This window comes from Calypte anna, chromosome 2 (genome assembly GCF_003957555.1).
Source record: "Calypte anna isolate BGI_N300 chromosome 2, bCalAnn1_v1.p, whole genome shotgun sequence".
Lineage (NCBI taxonomy): Eukaryota > Metazoa > Chordata > Aves > Apodiformes > Trochilidae > Calypte > Calypte anna.
Genome location: NC_044245.1, coordinates 96152314 through 96167614, shown reverse-complemented (window position 1 = coordinate 96167614; position 15301 = coordinate 96152314).

Here is a 15301-nt window from a genome sequence, read left to right as displayed (position 1 = left end):
ACAACTACTTTTAAAAATATACAGGATGGGATGGCTGGGAAGCCAGCAAAACTATATGTCCTTTGTTTGCTTTTAAAAAGCAGGCTAAAGATCTTTAAATTAAAAAACTCACATAGAGTGCACTGTATCATCTGAAGACAAAATATTACTCAGTCTTAAAAAATAGTGCTTTTTAAATAATTGTGGTCCACCAAGCTGCTCTGTCACTTCTTTTTTCACAACAGGATGGAGAGAAAATATTAAAAAAGCTCATGGACATGAGCTCAAGAGAGAAGGACAAGGACAGGGAGATAATTTACCAGTTACTGTCATGGTCAAAACAAACTTAACTTGGGAAAGATTAATTCAATTTCTTTCCAATTAGAAAAAGAGTAGAACAAGAAGGATAAATTTAAAACAATTCCTCCCTACATTTCTCTCCTTCCTGAGCTCAGCTTCCCCCAAAGTTTCTTGGCCTCCTCCTCCTAGGTGGCACAGGGAGATAAGGAATGGGGATTGCAGTCAGTCAATGAAATTTCATCTCTGCCTCTCTTTCCTCCTCATGATCTTTCCCTGCTCCAGTGTGCAGGGACCATCACTGACAAGAGGTGGTCCATTATGAACTTCTCCAGCATGGATCCCTTCCACAGACTGCAGTTCTTTGTGAACTGTTCTAGCATGAATCCTTTCCATGGGTTGCAGTCCTTCAGGAAAAGCTTGCTACAGCATGGATCCCCTGTCAGGTCACACAGATCCTGCCAGCATACCTGGCATCATCTTCCCTTCATGGAGCTTCAGTTCCTGCAGGAGTCTGCTCCAGTGCAGACCCTCCATGGGATCCCAGCTTTTTTCAAGACATATCAACTTGATTCAACCTGGGGTCTTCTGTGGCCTGCAGTGTGGCTATCAAGCTCCATCATGGGCTTCCAGAGGTGGAAGGAGGACTTTCTGCTTCACTGTCTTCAGTACAGACTGAAGGGAATCTCTTCTCAGGTACCTGGAGAACCTCCTTGCCCACTTCACTGACCTAGGTGTCTGCAAGGCTATTCCTTACATGTGATAACTCCTCTTTCCTGGTTGCTGTTGTGCAACACTTTTCACTCCTTCTTAAATATGTTCATAAAAGAGGCATTATCAATGCCATGCATGGGCTCAGATTTGGCCAGTCCTTGTTGGAGCCCTCTGGAATTGTCTCTGTCCAACATGGGCACATCTTCTAGCATCTCCTCACAGAAGCCACATGTGCAGCACAACTGTTACCAAAACCTTGCCATGTATACTCAGTACAATAATATTTAAGAATAGTTTCCAACAGTAATATTTTTAAAATTTGTTTCACAGGAAATAGCTTGCTGGACACCTGAGAGTCTTGATGTGAACAGCTTCTCATATATTAGTGTTTCTACTGTTTCTCTGAAGAAGCTTGCCCTTTTTAACTAATTCTAATTTTTATAAACAATTTTATAATTAATATTTATATTATATATAATATAATTTATAGGCTGAAAATTTCTAGATTTGCTCTTCTTAAGAGTGTGCTCCTAGTTATTACTGCCTTTTAGATACAGGGAAGACAATAAAAGAAGTGCCTATGTTGCTAAACAAAAGGAGAATATAGAAGAAAATTACTTTTCATTTCATTGCAAACAATAAACTAAAATAAAACAACTGCAAAGTCATCAGCTGTAATTTTCAGCTCTTCAGGATGTTACTATTTGCCAGACTTCTGAAAGACCTCACTGCAGTAGCTGCTGGGCTGTTTTTCTAAGTTTGGCCATAAGTATTGCAGTAGGAGTGAAAATATGCTGAGCTCTGTTGAAAACCTTCTTGGTGAAGAAAAAATGAATGAAAAAGTTTGGCCCTGAGCACTGTAGAATAAAAATTCCACATCAACAAACTCATGGTTATAGTTTATAACATCTGGCTGTGCTGTGATTCAAGAAATTGAATATTGTTTATAGATGTAAGCAAACATTTAACCATATAATTCATCTCAGTATACCCTGGAGGAAGTAAAAATCCCGGAGGTTTATATAAATTTTTACAATGCTAAGTGCAAATTCCAGGATATTTGTTGTTAAAGGGTAGGATTTCTGTTATTCATATCTAATTTTTTCTTCCAGTTTATAAAATGAAAGAAGACAAGAAGAAAACTTAGTTAAGCCAAAGAGCACGTAAGAAACTAAGCTATCTAAATCAAATTAGGAATGATGTCTTAAAACCAGAAAAGATTATAGAACTGTATTATCTCTTTATAAATATTACTTATTTTCAAAATTTTTCTGGTTTTGATATTTAATAGCATTAAAGATAGATCATTAAATGCTTGGGTTTTCCATTATATGTGTTCCTTAATGCTTGTCCCCAAAGTAAATTTTCTTCTGATATTGTCTGCCTACTCATCAACCATTGTAATTATTTCTCTTTCACCAGTGTTTAATCTGTGCCTTCACACCCTGAATATGAATGTGATTCTAATCTCCTTCCCTATTAAAACCTTCCCCTTAATCTCAAAATATAGACAAGAGCAATATGCATGTAAGACATATAGTAGTTTCTGTTTACAAAGGAGATGGTATGACCGAGAAAGAATATGAATAAGACCTGAGAAACCTGGACTAGTTCAATGAAAATTGTTCAGAAACTTCTTCAGTGTTTATCTCAAAAAAAAAAAAAAAAAAAAAAAAAAAAAAAAAAAAAAAAATCAAAGACATCCATTGAAGTTAGATTCATGTTCAGAGCAAACAGAAGAGATTTTTGTTTAATTAAATGTGAAACTCACAAGCACGGGATCCTGTGGATGTCAGGAGTTGGCTTTTTTTCCTTTTTTTTCCTGTGGTACTTTTAAAAGATGAGCAGATCAAGTGGAACTTTTTAGAGAGCAGGACAGGTTGTACTTCATCGTTTATGACAAGGGCAGGAGGGGCAGGAAAAAAAGGGAGGAAATGACAGCCGTTTAAATATCAGAATAAAGTAGGAAAATAGAAATAATCACTACTGCATTACAACAAGGAATATTTCTTTATGAAATCAAGACAGCCACAGAGAACAACAGCAAGTATACTAGAAATATTTGTTAATGTGAATGTGTTGTATGTAAGTATGGAAAACTATAACAACATAGAAGTAGTGATATACATTATATTGATGATTAATATAGAATGTTTGGTCACTTGAAATGAAGAAACTTGACCAGCTGTTGGTCAGTAAATAAAAGAGATTGAACAGTTTTTATTTAGGTCCAGAAAGTTTGGTTTATTGTTTAGTGTTACTGACTTTATCTTTAACGTGGGAAGGCTTCTGAAATGTTGCAATGAATTATATATTAGATTTGAAAGGAAAAGACTTAGCACAAAACCACTGTGCTAGCATAGTAGGGCATACTTTCCTCTTTAAGACAGACTTGATACTGTAATTTCCTGCCTCCTGAAAGTCTCAAGTGCTTGAATTACAGAATTCTTGTAAATATCAGCAGATTATTTTCACAGGTAGAGGAAGTCCTAATGCTACCAGAAAGAAGAATAGAGGAAATTGCTGTTTAGACTAATGGCTTTGTAGTATAAATGGCTGGGCATGCATCTCAATATGAGGTTGGTAACCACTTTTCTGTAATTTGTTAGAAGTATAAAATTCTCACCTAGATCACATAACACTGTTTTACCTGAGATATACTCTGTAAGTGTTACAGTACCATCAAAGAATGTTAGTGAGCAGTTGACCACAATTTCTGTAGTTTGCTAAAGGAATGCAATCATCTCAAAAATGCTCTTTGAAGAATGTCTTAAATATGACATGCAAGAGAATATATGCCTAGTATCTCTGTGTTGTACATGCAACGTGGGAATCTCAGATTCTTTTTTTTTCAATGCTAAACCAGAAAGGTCTTTTCTACGTCCCTGTGTCATCTCATAATTTATTCACATCCCAAGGTAATTGCTGAGACAAAGCATTTGTATTCCTGGAAACAGCAAATGGTAAAAACCTATTGCTCTCACTCTCTCAGAAAGATTAATTCAGATGTACAGAAAGATGATAATCTTTGTATTTATTTTATTAACCATACTTCATCTTCCAGCAAATTGGCTGAGTATCTTTTCATGCATTTAGGGTGGCAGGATCACAGGATAATTCAGGGTGGAAGAGAAGTCAGAGGGTCTCTATCTAGCCTCCTGCTCTCAGCAGAGTCAGCTCTGAAGTCAGAACAGGTAGCTCAGGACTTTGCTCCAACCAAGTCTTGAAAATCTCTAATGACAGAAGTTGCAGAGCCTCTCTGGGCAACCTGTCCCCCTGTCAAGTTCCAGTTCTTTTTTTTTTTTTCCTTTAAATGTCTCTTGTTCCCCTATCATTTGCTCCTGTGAAACCTGCACAGACTGTAACAACTTTCCTATAACTTTCCTGCAGGCATTGGTAAACTGCTGTTAGGTGCTGTGGAATCATATCTTTGTCAGGCTGAATCAAACTCAGTCCCTAAACCTCTCTGGACAGGGAAAATGCTCCAGCCCTGAGTGGTTCTGGTCCCTTTGTTGAACTTGGTTCAGTTTATCAGTGTTTTCTATCCTGGCAGGCAGAAGACTTGACACAATACTGCAAATAAAGCCTAGCAAGTGCTTCCTGGTGGGGGGAAATCCCTTTTCTCCTTCTCTGGATCTGCTGAATGTATTTCCAGTCACAGATCCCAAGGTATCAGTTGCCTTCTTTGGTGTCAGGGTACACAAATGGCTCACGGTCATCTTGCTATATGACTAGGCCCCAAAGGCTCCTTCCAGAAAGCTGTCCCCATCCTTTAGTTCCCCAGATCATCCATTTGGATTTATTTGAAGATAGGAGGAACATCCTTGTGTTTTAAATCATCATAAATCTTCTCTGCTCTCCAAGAAACATGGTAGAAGATATACAGTTCTCTCATTACCTTTTACTGAAGCCCATCATGTCCCATGCATTTTCATGGGTCAAGTTCTTTACATTATTATCTGATTTGGTCTTTGTCTGCTGCTGTCTCAAAGTTCAATATTCCTACTGATCATAAAGGCCTGGGAGACCTTGCAAGAGAAGGCTGGGACAAAGAAGAAACTGAGAACCCCAGATTTACCTGTATTTGAAGTCACTAAATCACCTGCTCAATCTGAAAATGCTCCTATAATTTCCATTTTCAGTGTTTTATTGAAGATTTGGTAATGGAAGCTCTTCTTATTGCCCCATGTGATATTTTGCCCATTCATAGAATCATAGATTCTATAGAATAGATATAGAATCAGTTCTTACGTATGCTTTACACAGGCTCCACAAGCTTGGCTAAGGGGTTCATATAAGTCCTGCAGTGGGGTCATTCAAGCCACCTGGAAACAGTTGTGTCCAGCATGTCCATGATCCCTTATGTCAGAAGCCACCCCTGCAGCCCCCTGCAGCCAGCACCTGGACATCTGCAGTCAATATAGATGAGTCCTTCCTTGCCATGCCTACCAGGAGCTGGCAGAAAGGTTATAGACCCCTGTAAGAATCAGGATCTGTGGTACAAACTTTCTATGGATTTTTTTAAAGAAGATTTTGCCCACTTAAGCACCCTGGTAAGATGGTTTGTAATACATTACTCCAGTGGTGCAAACTATCCCCCAGTGTCGAAGCTATCCCAGGTATGTTGCAGTTTTATGACTGCACATACAGATCTAGTTTCTCCAATATTTTTCCCAAGCTAAATGCTTTTATGTACATACACTCAACATGGGACACTTCTACTGCTGTATTTCTGAGGTCTCTCATATTCTTGCACTACGTGCTTTGATTTACATCCCATCCATTGTTTTCTCGCTTTCTGTGGATTGTCAGCTCCCTTCCCTGTTGTTCTTAAATTAAAGCTGTCCTCAGCAGGTTGCTGCTAGAAGCTGCAATTTTAGTGCTATTGACAAAGCTCAGTCATTTTACTGCAACAAATAAAATTGACATTTCCTTAAAAAAAAACCCTCCTCAATATTTCATAGTATAATTAATTTAAAAAGGAAATACTGCAATTGTTGAACACCTTGACTTCATTACAGTTCTTTTTTACAGTTTTTTACAGTTCATTAGCAAAACCTGGTCTTTGCATCATACATTTATTAAAAAAAAAAATTGGAGGAATGTATTTATAACCAGAAAAAATTGTTCAGTTTCACCTGTAAGCAAAATGAGATAAGTCACCGAAATGCACGTTCATTAGCATGAACAAGGAGCCCCACCCACTCTTAATCCCTATTATGTGATCTATGCATGTGCCCATGATCCTCATCCTTAATTAACAATGACTCAAAGTGCCTGTAGATGCAGGCAACATTAAATTCTTCTGATACAGAAGACTCTCTTATCTCTGTGAAAGTCCCTGACTTGTCAACCACTGCTGCTAAGTCTCAGTGTGTGGGAAAACAGAACTTGTATCATTCTTTGTTTTAACTTTCTTGGAAGGGGGTGTGCAAGAAGAGTGTGAGCTAAGCAGTGCTTAAATAGTGCTTTTGGCCTTGGACCCAACAGGTAGGCTACTCTATGGCTGGTACTGAGGGCAAACCTGGCTTGCTGGCTAGAAGGCACACATTGCTGTCCTGTTTCTTGCCAAACCCAGGTACCAAATAGCGAAGTGGCCAGAACTGTGCCTGATCTACAGAGCAAGCAGAGGCTCTGCAGTCAGAGGTCATATGATAAAAGTCAGGATCAAAGCCTGTATGATTTCACCTAGTGATTTACATGTAAACCCTGAGCATCAACAAAGCTTGAATTTGCCTCTGAAGCAGACACTGGGTGCCTCCCCTAACTTTCAATTAATAAATATCTGCTAAAACCCAGTCAATACACTAGTTATGACCTAAGTCCCACCTCATCAATAGGTGTTAGATTAGTTTTTTGTTCAGGGAAAGAATAACACCTTCCCTGGAATGGCTTGATGGGCCTACTCTACACTTCTTCCTCTCAGGCAGGGATGCCTCCTTGGGTAAAATATTGCAACTTCCCCTTTTTGTGTGTGGGTGAAAGCATACCCCAGGTGTATTGTGTTCTTTGTGCTACTATTGCTAACAGTATTAACAGCTCTCCCCTGTAAGGGACCACACTTTTGAACAGGGGAAGGGTGCGAGGAGTCCTCGCCATGAGGAAGGTGTGGCAGAGACAATATGTGATGAACTGATCACAGTCCCCATTCCCCTGTGACACTTGGGGTGGTAGAGGTTGAGAAAATCAAGAGTGAACTTGAGCCTGGAAAGAAGTGAAGGGTTGGGGGAAAGCACTTAAGGATCTGGTTTTATTTCTCAATGCCCTATTTAAATTTCATTGGTAAGAAGTAAAATTCATTTTCCCCAAGGCTAGTCTGGATTAGCCATGAGAGTAATTTCTTAATTTCTCATTCCTTAATCTCAAAATAAAAACCCTTCATTACATTTTCTCTCCTCTGCACTTCTGAGGAGGGGGAATTATGGAGCAGCTTTGATGGGCACCTGGCATACAGCCAGGGTCAATGCACTCCAAAAATAAAGATCAGTGTTGTATGCACTTTCAAAATTCTGGAAGTGGATTAGTCCTTACTCAAGTCAGCTAGAGGGTGGAAAAAGAAAAAAGCTGACATGCAGGATTATGACATTCCACCAAACTATGAACCTTTTCAGCAGTTCTTTCACTCTAAATGCAAATTTATGTTTGATACAGCCTTTTTGAAGGTGGCAATACTGAGGAAAAATGGCATGTGCATAAGGAATTAAGAAACGCAAACAGACTTTGTCTGTCCATTCAGGAAATAATTTAAAAATAAAATTGTAATATAATAGAAAGTTTAATTTTCTTAATAATTTATTTGAAGGTACAGATGTTTGTTTTGTAATTGATTTGCTGTTGAGTGTTTTCTTCTATATAACCTTTGGTGTAAAAATATCCAAGATCGTTAACTTTGAATGTAATGTTACTTTTGCTCTGCTGCAATTATTTTCTACAGAAAGGGAAAAAAACAAGTTTTTATCATACTTGAATTAAAAAAAAAATAATATGCCTAAGCAAGTAAATCTTGGCCTCTACTATCTAAATGGTATCGAAATTCAGAAGAATAATGTAGCAAATACAGGAAAGTAAAATTGCAGGGGGTGAAAAATCTTTGCATGAAAAGATAGTCAAATAAATTCATTATGGCAAATGATAGAATTATTCAGCTCCACAGGATACAGATACTAGGTTTGGGATATTTGAAAAATAAGCATTTCAAAATATGTATTCAAACTATGTATCCTCTCTTTTCTCTCTCCTCCCATTCCCAGCTAGTTGCCTAATTCTTAGTTTTCAATATTAATGCTAGATGTACTATAGAATGTAAACTTACTCAGTTAAACTTAGAATTAAAAAGAAAACTTGGATTTTAAAACTAAACTTCCTGCAAGTTTGAAACATATTCCCATTATTCCAATGAGGATTGATTTCTATTAAAATTCCAGCCCATTTTAGTCTTTGTAATGAGCCTAAAATAGCTGCCAGCTTGCAGTGCTGGAATTAATGATAATTAAATGTAACACAAAATATATTTCCATATTTTGTATTGCTTAAGTGATTTCATCTCAGATGTAGTATGATTCTTCTTAGAGATGACTACTTCTATTTAATCTCTTTTCCAATTTTAATTTGAATTTCATATTGTTCCTGACTGTTTAATGAATATTTTGGGAGATGGCCATAGTGTTGTTAATTATACCGGAGACTGAGTATAATTAATTCTTTTGGACCCAAAGTCAGCTAGTTAATCGATTTCTGATGAAACTGAAGATTAAACACAGATAGTTCACTTCTACTTCCATTCATTTTAATTTTTCCCTGTTTGAATTAAATCAGATTACTTCTGGAAGTCATTGCTGGCAAATCAATTTCTGGACCCATCTGGGATATTATCCAGATGTTAATTGATGATCCACTCAGGCCAGTCACCTTCCTGGATATTTGGGGGATTTTTTTTCATTCTTAAAAAATACTGTTTAGTTCTTTTTAGTAGATTTACAAGTAGTATTTGTAATTCATATTTAATTTATTTTTAACTGCCTATAAACAGTAAGTCCATTAACTAGGTATAGAATAAAAAGGGGTCCTCAAAAGGACCCTTCCAAAAACCAGACAATACCCATAGAGGAGAGGCTGAAGCAGTAGAAGGCATCCCTCGTATTAGTGAGGCATTAACTCATGTAGCTAACATTGATTTTAGGGAATGATTTGAAAAAGTCTAAATGAAAAAGTGAAAAATACATTAGTATGCCCAGGAGTTCCTGCCTGTCTTTTTTTTTTTTTTTTTTTCTTTCCCCAATGCTATAAATAATGGTATTTTTTAATTTTGACAGCAGGAAAAGCTCTAAAGGCTGTAAGGAGATAATAAAAAAGGGCAAGGAAGAAATTAAAAAGAAGAGTAGAAGGACTTTCTTCCAGTCAATGAGAGAAACCTTGAGCATTTTTCATTTATTTCTCTACAGTTACTAACGGATAGCTCAAGGTTTCATGCTGCAATGGCTCATGATCCAAGTGTACTACATCCCTCTGTGAACAGACTTAAGAGAGCTTTTAATGTTATTTCTACATGGCCAAGTAAGAGAAGAGCACTAGGGCCTGAAATGCAACTTTTAACAATGGCTTCTTACGTAAATTAATCCCTTTTCAACAAAGTGTGTAACTTTCTCCTCATTCTCATCAACACTTGAGTGCTTTGTATGTAAAATTTAGATGAAATGCATTACTGGGTAAAAGCTTAGGTATTAAATAAGAAACAATGTCTGTTTCTCAGATGAAGATTGGGTGTGCATGGCCTTTGTCAGCAGTTGTATTGTTTAGTATTCAGTGACTGTCACTCTATAGAAACAAAGACTTCACCAGTTTGAAAGCTATCGAGTTTTCTAATTAATTTTCTCATGTTATACTTTTGGAAACCTTTCTGCATATTTATAGTTGTCAGTGGTTAACTTGAAGTTTAATTCCCACAACCATTACTTTTACATAAAAAAAAAAAAAAAAGAAAATGCAGTTTATCATAATATTAAGTCTTTTTGGGTTCATCCTTTTTTAGAGGGAATGTGAGTACATATTAAACAGTCATTAAAATGTAAAAATAAATAGCTTTATAACATTACATACAGTTTACAGAACTGTAGAGCACTATGTAAGGAATATATTTTAAGTTATGACATTAGGAGAAACCTAACAAGAGTAATGACAGATGCTTTGACTCAAGAATACCTCCGCTTATGAAAAATGTTTATCTTCAGTTTTTGCCTTGCTATTGGAGATCACGAAGAAAACTAAGAATTGTTTTCTAAGAATCCAGACAAGTTCCTCTTTAATTTGTTTTGTTTTCTCAGCTATCTGAATCTGGGGATGGAAGATGACAGTGTAAGAAGTTAACCTGCTTCATCATAACTTTCTTATCCCTATCTAAAGGTCCAAAGAAGAAATGAAGAGGTGATTAAATATTCAGACTCATGAAAAACTTCATGAGCTAAATCTTAACTTATCATAAAATGGAAATTTACTCCTGTCTCTAAAAACAAGCATGTACTTCCACAATGTTTTGGTATTTGGACTGGACACTACTATTACCCATGTATTTAAGAAATATTAGCTAAATATTAGAATTGATTTTTTTAATTGATAAAGTAGAAGGAATTATATATATTTTAAGTATATAAATTGGAATATTTTTTCTATTATATAGAACTTTTTATGACTGGGAAGAAAACAACTATCCTGAATTTTCTGAAGGTCACATAACTAATGAGATCTAATAATATTCCTCCAGAAGTGCAATAATTTTGGCTCAGCCAATCATTTAATAATCATGATAAATTAAATAAAATACAGTAAAGCCTACCCAAGAGACTAAATTTTATGGGTTTTGTTCTTTTAGTGGCAAACAGTCACGTTCATGTTTCCTGTGGAGAGAAGGAGAATCAGGGAGTCAGGCTCTAAGTGTTAAATTTGCAGTGACATTTAAAGCTAAGAGTTCAGAGATGCGAATCTCAATAATGATTTTGTTTTGTAGCTACTCTCACATTTCCCACCTATAAATGGACAGCTGATTGTATGTGTAAAATGTTACATGGATGTGAGACAAACAGCAAAATATAAAACTCACTCAAATGGGCATCTGACCATATTACTGAATCTAGTACTTCAGAAGTACCCAACTAGGTTTCAGTGGAACTGAGTGTCTTTTTCTATTGCTATATTTGGCTTTTAATATGTATTTACCTAGATATAGAAAGAATCAGAGGATCTGCTGAGTTGCAGATGTTCCCTTCTTAATGAAAGAAGCAAATTCATTGAGAATGCTTCTCACATAATACCAACTGATTCTCCACTTTATGTAGAAAACAACAGATAATTTAATGTTGTTTGTTTGTACTTTTGATGAGAGGAACATAAGAAATCAACATTAATTCTAGCATATATAACTGAAAAACACTAAATAACCTCCTGCATTGAAGTGCCACAATGCAGAGTGCAATAAAGCAATATGTTAAGACTCAGAAACAAAGGACAGCCCCATGTCCTGGCATTCTGTCTTGCCACTGCTGTATTCCCCTGATTTATCTTTCTAAATGTAATTATAGTTATGTTGATAATGATGATGATGATAGCAGTGATAACAATAACAGCTGTGTGGTAGAAGTTACAGAAAGCAAAATTAGTTTCCTTCATTTAAAAAATAAGCTGATCCACCAAACTGCTGAATATCATTAAATGAAGCTATTGGTTACAGTGTGTGCCAAAAAGACTAAAACAAAAGTGTTGCAGATTTTTTTGTTGAAAATGCTAAGAATTACTCCAGATTTTTTAGCTCCTTCTCTTCTCTGAAGCCAGCTTCAGATTTTATTACATTCAAGGTCAGCACTATGAAGCAGAATATATGCAGTCAATCTTAATTTTTCTTGCTGGCTCATTCATTTTTTACAGATGCCAAATATAGTCGAAAATCCATCTAAAAATCAAATCACTTTGCATATAATTAACTCTTTGTGTCTCCCCTGTAAATAGATTTTGATTATTTAATGAGTTTGTTGTGCTACTATTAATAAGTATTTCATATCAAAGAGAATCTGTTCAGGGTTTCTGTCCTAATTTTTTACTTTTCCATAGAATTAGTGCTATATATATATAAAATTAATATAATTGTATTTCTGTCATTTAAAACTGCCTTCAAGATCTCTAACAAAGAAGACCCTGTGGATAAGGAGGGGAAAAAAAAAACCACCAAAAAACCCCCCATAAAAATAAAACAAAGCAAAACACCCCACCCTACCAAAAACCAACAGCAACAAACAAGGAATAGAACAAATCAAACCAGAATCTAGACACAGGAATACATTCTCACAGGAGTAAAAATGACCAGGTCTGAAGTTTGGCTTCTGAGACTGCATGATTTCTGTTTGCTGTGCACATGCATGATAACTGTTTCTTAAAATTTATCAAAAGTCAAAATGCTAATCTAGCATGATTATCATTTACTAGTTGTAGTGCTATTAATAATAATTTTACCAGCTCTAACTTTACTAATCCTCCAACTTTTTTATTAATCCTTCAGCAAGAATTCTTCTTTCCTGTGTTTAATTCATTATCAACATCATTCTACTACTTTCCCCCCTTAATTAGATTCCTCATGCAGTTTTTGGAGACTGAAGTAATTTTAAAGACCAGGGTTTCTTATGAAAAATATTTTCACTGAAAGGTTAAGCTGAAGAAGGAGGATGATTCCATAATGTCATAAGTAAGCTCCTCCTTCAAAGAGAAGAAATTGCCAAAAGACCATGTACCTTCTCTCAGAGTTACTGAGGCATTTATAGAATGATTGTCCAGAAATCCAGGAACCATTCTGTAGGCATAACCTTGAATTCCCTGATCTCAGCCTCCCTGAATCAGAGGGTTTCTTGACTGCTCTTATTCTGTGGGTGTCCTTGTCTTTTAGCATTCATTTCAGCACACAAGGGAGTTTCACAGGGATAGAAAATGAGTCCCACTAAAAGATGAGATTATTGCCTAGAAAAGAAAGTTGTGTTCTGCAGGTAGCTCTCTCTTCACTCTGGACTAAGCAATAACTAAGATGGTCATTACAGAAATTACCTCAACATGTTGCTTAAAGGAAAATTGTTAAAACATTTCTGAAACTTTGAACCATGGATCACACCAATTTAAAGATACCTATGATCAAAGCAGAGGAAGAAGTTCAGGCTAGCCTTTGGTGTTCCTCTAGATGTTTCCTTTATTAATATGTCATTTTTTTGTGGGCAGCAAGGTCTCCCTGTTCATTTCATATAAAATCTGACAGTGCATATATCTGTCTGATCCAATGATTGTCCTGCATGAAAACCCTTAAAAAACATATAGAATGAAGTTTTGTTTCACTGGGGAACAGATTTACAAGCCCATATGGGCTCACTAATGAACCATTTCTTTAACAAAATGTATTCTTTATCTGAAAACATTTTAAAACTAGCAGTTTTTCAAAAAGTTAAAATATTGTAGAGACCATGGACATTTTGTAGAGAGAAATTACCAAAAATTTGTCTTCCATCCTAACCTAATGGCTAAGAAAATATTTAATGAGGAAAATTAGGATGGTCATGTACAAAGGAATCAATTTCTACATGACATATGAAAGTTTGTATTTTATTTTTATGAGGATAAATTAATTGTCTGATACTGCATACACCAGCTAATATCATTATGGAAATATTCCGAGTGATACACTTACAATTGCCGTGCATATTGCAGTCAGGCAGTTCAACTCTTATTTGCCATGGCAACCATTAATTGGATATGCAGGAGGTGGTGTTTTGTTTTTAATAAATCTGACTGGGTCAGCAATTGAATGTTTCAAATAAGTGATTTATATTTTACACAATTTTTTGTTTTTTCCTAATTTTTTTGTTGCTTTATTTTTTTTTTTAATTAGCTTTTATTTCAGATCAGAAAGGAATGGGATAAAATTGAGAGGAACTCTGAGACATTTTGTTTTATGATTATTTTTGTGAATGTACATTGTGTATTTCTAAGCCTGAAAAAAAAAAAATGATTGTTATTACATTTGTGTTCCTTCCATGTGTCGTCGTATCTCTTTCACTGTTGCTTTTTTTTCATGTGACTATTATTATGGATCAAATAGCTGTTTTGCATAAATCATTTCCATAAAAATGTACAGTTGGTTTTTGATTTAAAGGGAGTTTGACATAGGAGACAGAGCTTTTATGTGTCATACTGGTATTTCTATTACAATACATTGGGATATATACATGCAAAATTTACTTCCAAAGAAATGAATCCTAAGCAAGTACTCAGAGAGAAATTAATAGAAATCCGAAGACAATAGATATTGTCTTCAAGGCAGGAAAGCATGAATTGCAAAGTCTACTTAAAATTATACATTCGATAGATATGGCATATTCACTAACCATTTGTTTAGACTGAATCTGACTATTTTTATGTTGAGCCATGTTCTCCAACTACTGTTTTTATTATTTATTATTTATTACTTTTATTATTTTTTGTTTTCCTTCCTTATTTGTGGTGGCTTCTTATGACAATATAAGCCCATATTCATATTCTCTCATAACATATTAGCATTTTTCTGATTTAGGAAAGCACACAGATTCAATACATGACAAAAAGATCTCCCTAATATTTGCCCATGATATGGATGTCTCAGAATGACCTCCACAAAATGTCATCCTGAAGAGCAGTCCAGGACTTTGTCAGACTGCTGGGGATGTCACTGCTCACAGTTCTGAACCCAGCCCCAGAGCATAATCTAGAGCTGGAAGTGTGCGAAACACTGAATACTCCATGTGAACAAATACATGAGTGCTTCAGGCTGGGAAATATTTGCTTATAATGTGCTGTAGCCCTGAAAAAAAATTCTAGAATGTGTCCCAACGACCTGCAGCTTCTATTTTAAAGAAGTGGCGAATTTGGATTTTGTTTGATTTCCTAAGTAAATCGATTGTGATATCATCTTTTAATGTTTATAATAATTTGAGAAGTAGATAAATCTTCCAAAAGTGCTTCTTGCACCTTTGCTTACCTGACAGAAAACAGCAGAGGAGAGAGTAATCATCATATATTCTTCTTGAGAGTACTCTCCAGCTTTTCTGTGGGAACCACACCACCATATTACAACAAATAGACTGCTATACAAAAGGTGTATTTACTCTTTTTTTTTTTTTAATGCTTGTCTATCTCAGTCTTTCTTATGCAATGCAGCATAACAATAATGCTAATAATTTCTAATACATGTTTGAGTACATATGGATTCATGTGCTCTCCAAATCATTTTCTGACTCAGAGCCATTTTTATATC